The sequence below is a fragment of the Triticum aestivum genome, chromosome 3B (assembly GCF_018294505.1).
Source record: "Triticum aestivum cultivar Chinese Spring chromosome 3B, IWGSC CS RefSeq v2.1, whole genome shotgun sequence".
NCBI lineage: Eukaryota > Viridiplantae > Streptophyta > Magnoliopsida > Poales > Poaceae > Triticum > Triticum aestivum.
Window position 1 is genome coordinate 831908164 of NC_057801.1, and position 6967 is coordinate 831915130.

Sequence of the window (6967 nt, forward strand, 5' to 3'; positions counted from 1 at the left end):
CCGGCTGGCCTCTATCCGAGTCCCAGATCAAGCGGAGGCTGGGCGAAGAACGACACAAGAAGGCGGCAGAAGAAACCTTCATGTTGTAGGGCACGGCCGCAGTGAAACGGATCATGTTGCCGGTGAAAGGGTTGAGTACGCGTGCAGCGTGAGGATGCTCCCTGTCCGCGAGGACGAACAAGGCGCCGTTGGTGGTGACGGCGACAACATAGTACTTGCGGAGCACAGGCAGGTCCTTGTGGAGGACGCGGCCGCTGGCGGTGTTCACCATGAGGAATGAGTTGGGCTCGAAGGCCTTGTCGATGATGATCCAGTTGCGAGGACAGAAGCGGGGGTCGGAGGAGTTGGAGGGGTCGTCGGTGGCGGAGCGCCAGCTGCGGCAGACGGCGCGGAAGTCCATGTAGCAGTCAAGGTCGTTGGTGTCGAGGAGGCACTCGGCGATGCGGCGGACGAGATCGGATGGGAGCGACGAGCAGTCCGCCATGGCCGACTTGCTAGATCGGAAGTTTTACAGCTGGATTTCTGTTGTTTCCACCTCGTAGCAACGGAAAGACCGTGGGTAGGTGAAGAGGTTAAGTAGATGTTGTTGGAATTATCCGGCTCGGACTAGAGTCAGACACCGTATAGGATTCTGATTAGATCGATCATCAATGGGGCCAGCGACTTGTACAAGCAAGCTAGCTACCCACCGTAGAATCGATCCAGCAGCCAGCTAGAGTGCACCTAGTGTACGTCTACGACTCCAACCGGTCACGCGGCAAGCTCGGAAAGTACTCGAGCTAGCTAGTCTGGTATACGTGTATCGCCGGAAAGTACTCGGCTACAGCAGCGTCGAGCTAGCTTGTGCCAACAGATGTTGGAGCGCGAAAGTATCTATCGCTTGGATTGCGCGGTGCGTGGTGTGCACGCGTGCATCTGCATGCATGCGCGCTGCGTGACGTCACACGCTCGCTCGTTCGCTCGCCCCAAATCTCAATCTCGTTTTTCTTCATTCTTTTTTATTTGAATGAACGAAAGGAAAGCAAATTCAGAAACATGACCCGACCCGGATGCGGTGGGCATACATTTGGGCAACAATACGAGTAAACCGGACGAATTTCGTTTCAAACCGTGTCGTACGTTTCGCCCATGTTCTTTTTCCTCTTGAGGGTAACAACGTGTTTCATTCATCACAAAATATTATGAATACAACGCACGCACGCACGCGGAATCGACCAGAAGGGTTGAGTGCAACTTGCACAAAAAACAAACCAAAGGAAAATACATTAGAGTCCATGAAGAAGCTCGCCGTCGGCAAAGCCTTTGTCGCTGTGGGGCTTCGACGACCAGGGATCATCCCCATTCTACTCGAATCTTGGAGCCACCGTCGAGGCCGATCGAGCACCAGATCCGCCGCCTTCAATCCACAAGCCAAAATCTGGAATCACCATTTTCACTCGCCCATCGGTGACATCACGCATAACACCAGCCACCGGCCGAAGACCTAAAACCGCCGACCAGAAAGATAGATGGGAGACCGACCCCACCGGCTCCTCAACGCCGCCATGGACACTGTCAAGACGGGACTGGAGCCCGGGCATTATTCTCGGATGCGTCGCTGCCATCACCACCAAGAACAGCATCGCCCCACACACTAGACTCGCCAACCAGAAGGGACGGCGAGCACGCATATCCCTGAGCCCCTCGGCACCGCCGGAAAAAGACACTATGTACCAAAGATGGAGCCAGGCATGGGGGAAATTTATTCGACTAGACGGTGCCAGCTCCATGGATGCAATGCCGCCAAACCTCACGTTGGCGGCCCATGGACTAGCCGGCGGCGGCCGGTTGGGCTGGATGCGCCCTTTTCTCTCCCGAGAACCGTGCGTTGTCTCGTGTATGTTGTTGGACCCGTCGCGCCATGCTCGTTCAACCGCTGGTCTTGATACAAGTCGTTTTCGTCTTTTCCCTTTTAAGATGAAGGAATGCAAAAAGCTTAATGCAAGTTTGATGGAGCTACATACGTACGTACGTACATAGCAGGCTGTCTCCTTCCCACCGCGCCTCTATACTTCTCTTGGTGTCCCACCCACCCACGTTTCATCCATGCATGTCGATCTTCATCACCAAAGTTTCAATCTTTTCCATTTGATTTGTTTTGAATCAAAGCAAAGCAAATTTAAGAAAGATGCCCCCGACCGGACTTGTCGTGCATGCGTGGGTACATATTTCTATTTCACGTGCACCTTACACACCCGTGACGTCACACGCGTGCATCAAAATGGCCAAACAAAACACGTATATTTATACTAGCTAGTCCATATAAATCAAGAGAATTTAAACTATTTCCAAAAACGAATTACTAGTTGGAAGCACCGCCTTTCCTTTGTGTCGTTTCACTAGTGCTCACCGCTCGTCTTCATGCAAGTTCCCGTCCTTTTCCCACCAGGATTCGAGTTATAGGCTCGTCACCATTGGTGGTCGCTGAATTTATTTAAGTCCTCCCCGGCGATGTGCATCCAGCGGGAGGAGACTTGGTCAATCTTAGAATGATGTGTCGGCTCATTCTTTCGAAGGTGTTCATAGGGGTCGAGTCTGCATGCATTCCTTCATATGGGTGACTGTGTGCGCACATGTATAAACGCCCTACATATATACTGTCTTCACAGAAGAAAACACAAGATGCTAATTAACGCTAGTTTCGAATGGAGCTTCGTTAGCTTCACTAAATATCACTGACTGTAGCAGCAGCGACTATACATAGCTGTCTGCCTCCCATTACGCCTCTCCTTCCCGCCCACGCACGTACTACGTTTCATCCTTGTGTCTTCACCGAAGTTTCGGTCTTTTCCCTTTGATTTGATTTGACGTGAGGTTAAATTTAACATACAGGTGTAGAATGCACCATCTTCACGATGCTAGCTCCAGACAGAACCACGACGACGACTGGATATGAGCTGCCGGCCGTTGGTGAGCATGCATGATCATGACGGCGCCGTCCTCCTCCTCCAGCACAAGCAGCCTGGTTGCCCCTCGCTCTCGGAGCCGACCAGACAATTCATTGACCTCGTCTCTTACTTCCGCCACAGCCGGGATCGTCGATTCCATCCATCCGGCCGGCGACCAAATTCCTCACGTTTTTCTTCTGTCAGCTCCTACACGGGGCACAAAGGCCGCATCTTTCTCGCCCCTTCCTCGTCTCTCTGCCTTCCTCCTTTGCTTATCACGCCCCAACAACGGCGGGGCTTCAATCTGCGTAAGCGTGCAAGGGCCCGAGCATCGACATCTCGTTGCCGTCAGCTCCTGGCCACATGTTTGAGGTGGGGGCACGTCGTTGGGATCTATCCTACCTCTGGTGCCGCGGGCTCTCGCCGAGGTCATGAACCTTGTTGGTCTCTCCCTCGCGAGGGGCCGGCCCAACTAGCTAGGACCGCCACCCCTCACCTCAATCAATCTCCTCTCTTTCCTCTTCGTAGTATTGTATGGCACTATTTTATTTTCTTATTTAGAATTTTGCACCCTTGTAGATTTTGGTTTTAGGAACTTATTGTGGATATTTTCTTTATTTGCAGTTTCAACTCTCATCGAATTTTAATTTTACGTTGAAGAGATTTTGGTTCCGGCTCCCGCTCAAACCATGATGAAAATAATTTTCCTTGGTTCCGGTTGGCTAGTTGAAACGAGAATGAGAAGAGAGCGCATGGACGAACAGGATCGATTGATGAGAAGGATCGATCCGTGGCACATCGTGAATGACCAATCAGCGAGGAGGCAATTAGCAATTAATGGTATGCCTCGTAATAATCCATCCATGGACGATGAATCAATCAATCAATGACGGCGTCGACAAATTACGAGGCGTCGCCTCCCCACTCCCGATGGGTGACAAGAGATTTTCTTTCTTTTTTCTTTGTTTGTCCACGCACCCAGCCCAAGCCCACTCCCACTCCCACTCCCGATAATTCACATCGACGAACCCTTCGCCTCCCCACAAAACTACCGGCGCCGCCGACCTCGACCCCGCCGCCGGCCATGGCCTCCCCTGTACCTCCTCTCCCCTCGTCACAAGACAAGAGGCAGAGCAGGTCAGGCGCGCCGTAGCCAGATCCATCCGCCGACGTCCACCACGAGGACCTTGATCTGCTTCCTCACCTCACCTCTCCTCATCGCAGGCGGCGGCCAGATCGAGATTCCTCCGTCAAGGGCCATGGCCATGGCCTGATTCCTCGGGACCCCGGACGCCGCTGCTCGTCCAAGGTCTTCGATTTTCTCCTCTCCTCTCCTTCTCGCTCCCCCTGCTGATGCGTTTGGTGTTCTTCCTCACGCACGAGTCAGATTCAGACAGCCCCATTCTTCTCCACAACCACGCACCGGCATCCACATGGAGAAGGTCAGGGGCCTTCTTCTCCATGGATGCGCCGAGCCGCCGCCATGGAAAGGCACCTCTTCCCCTTCCACCCCCTTCCTTCCTTCCTTACTCGCTGTCAAATCAAATCATATTAATCTTGTTTGTCCTTGTGTGTAATGTAAAGCACCCACCCTTTGCTGCTCTTGTCAAGAGCAGTACCATAAGGACAACCAACCGAATCAGTCACATTACCATGAATCAAATCAATCGTTTTCATTTTCACTTGATGCTGGACTGTTTGGTCTGTAGCCAATCTCTATATGCATGCCCAGAATTATACGTTTTTTGTTGGATCGTTCAAGTTATATGAATCCGTACCATTTTTTGGTCCAGTTTCTACCTGCATCAACATCTTCTTAACTCTGTATTTTTTTTTAATTTTTTTTTGTAGATGCTTGATAGATAGCAATTGTTAGCCTCTTACGATGTGTTTGGTTCGAGGTCAGGCAACGTATTCAGCTCTGCTAGTGCGAAGCTCCGCTTTTGATTTCTTTTTACGCAAGAAGTGATTTGTTTGGTTGAGCGTCTGACTCCCTGTTTTCCAATCAGGTCCGCTCGGGCCATTTTCGATTTCATGAACCCATGTTTCGAAAGACGCTGCTACGGAACACACGGTAAGCATACAGAACGCTGGATACGGTTGTGGATAGCAGAGGAATTGGAAACCAAGATGGTTCCTGCGAACCAAACGGGTCGCTAGTTTGCTTGCTACCAAAGTGGTGTTTGCAGCTGTTCAAGAAGAATATGCATCTCTCTTCTGCACACATACATGTCAAAGACGAGATTCACATGAAGGGTTTAGTCACTAGCACAAGGTATATAGTACGTACTTGGTAGCTAGCTAAGCTACTGTCTTTTTTGGCTGCTCAAGTATGTCTCTCAACAATCAAATTTGTCATCATCATCATCATCTTGCTCGAGCTGTGGTGAATTTTGTGTGTGCTGGCCATCGGCCATTCAAGGATTTCTTCTTCTTCTTTTGTTTTTTTGGATTTGAGCTCAAGCCTTGCCTTTGTGCAGGATTCAGTACAACATCGTCACTGAGTAATGCATAGGAGAAGGAAGGGTTCATCTTGACAGCCAAGCCAAGGTTAGTGGCTTTCTCTGTTTTGTGCTCACGCAATGTTGGAATGCTATGTGTGTCCACGTCCATCTACCCGTTGTTAATTCTTTGTTGGCCAACAAGACTACATACTACCTTATCGAGGTGCACCTCCAAAGACCACATAACAGCATCCCAAATTTTAATTTTCTTGCTGCTACTACTCCTGCTGCTTTGTGGTGCACTTGTTGTAGCAACAGCACTACTTCAAACACAAGTCTTGTAGTTGCTTAGCATAGCAGCCCAGTGGCGCTCTTCTTGCAAGAGTTTTTGCTTTGTCAACTTGAAAGATCAGTGTAGTAGTACACCATTCTTGGCTTAAGATTTCCAAGATAAACATGTTGTAAATACATGTGACTGTACTGCTATAATCTGAGCTATCTCCCCTTTATCTGGATTAACTTGTCTTCACATGCATAATTTGGTCTGTTTAAGTGAATCTTCTCAGCAGGACATGTCTTGTTGACAAGTTGTTTTAAAATATAAATAGAAGATAGAAATAAGAGGGGAGGCCTAGAGAGCTATTGTAAATAGGAGGTGGGGTCATAATGCTTTTTGGTCACTGTGTTGTTTCAAGTATTGAGTCAGTTTTTGATCTGGATGATGACCGTGGTGGCCCATATTAGCTGCAGCTAACAGAGGACTAGGGGGAAGCGCTCTTCTCCTGCTCAAGCATGCCGGACAGGACGGCCGTCAGCAACATGGACATCGTGTACAACAACGTCAACGTGGATGCTGCCAACAGGAATGACATCTTCATCGGTAACACACATGCATGTAACGCATGGATTTTATTCGTTTGCCAAAAATGTTGCTGTTGATATGATGAGTATTACTCTGATGTTGTTTTGGTGCATGTTGTTTTGGTGCTGATGAATTGGCTAGCCAATCACGTTTGTAAACTAGCTAGTGTCTGTTTGTGAGATGTGCACGCACCCCTGGAAACTGTGTACCTTGCTGATCTGGGGCCAGAAATTTGCTAGCATAGCAAAGCTGATCAAGGGTCTTGGCATTCTATTTGTTGTTGTTCTTCCGTTCACTGACACATGGATAGATGGATCATTGAGGCCAAGACGCTGGAAGAACAAGGAGGGCAAAAAAAGAACCCATCCTGTATCTAGATTCTGTGTATAAGTATGTATGACTAGTAAAGTTGTGATGTTTTGAATACAAGAAATAGAAATTCTTGATATCATTTCTTTCATGGGGCCGTGCAGTAGATAAAATCATGGTAGAAATGTCTGGCCAATGCAAAGTTCCGTTCCTTCCCTGCGTAAATCAATGCCCTTTCGCATTAACACTTGAAATCAAATCATAGCAAGGGATTTATCTAGCTAGCTCATAGAGCGAAAACAGTTGTCTGGTCCAAATGAGCGAGGGAGTAAAGAAAAAGGAATAAGAAGTGTTGTGTTGTCGACAGGTAACCAAAGTTGGGCCGGGGACAAGTTGAAGGTGAGTTGGTGCCGTCCAGGCCAGTC

General features: G+C 49.2%; 1 long non-coding RNA gene across 1 annotated transcript; it reads left to right on the forward strand.

Moving 5' to 3' along the window:
* The first annotated feature begins 3877 nt into the window (after positions 1–3877).
* LOC123066930 (uncharacterized) lies at positions 3878–6693 on the forward strand. The gene is made up of 4 exons (XR_006431476.1): positions 3878–4236; positions 4937–5202; positions 5408–5477; positions 6122–6693. It is a non-coding gene; the product is annotated as an uncharacterized lncRNA (long non-coding RNA).
* Positions 6694–6967: the final 274 nt, after the last annotated feature.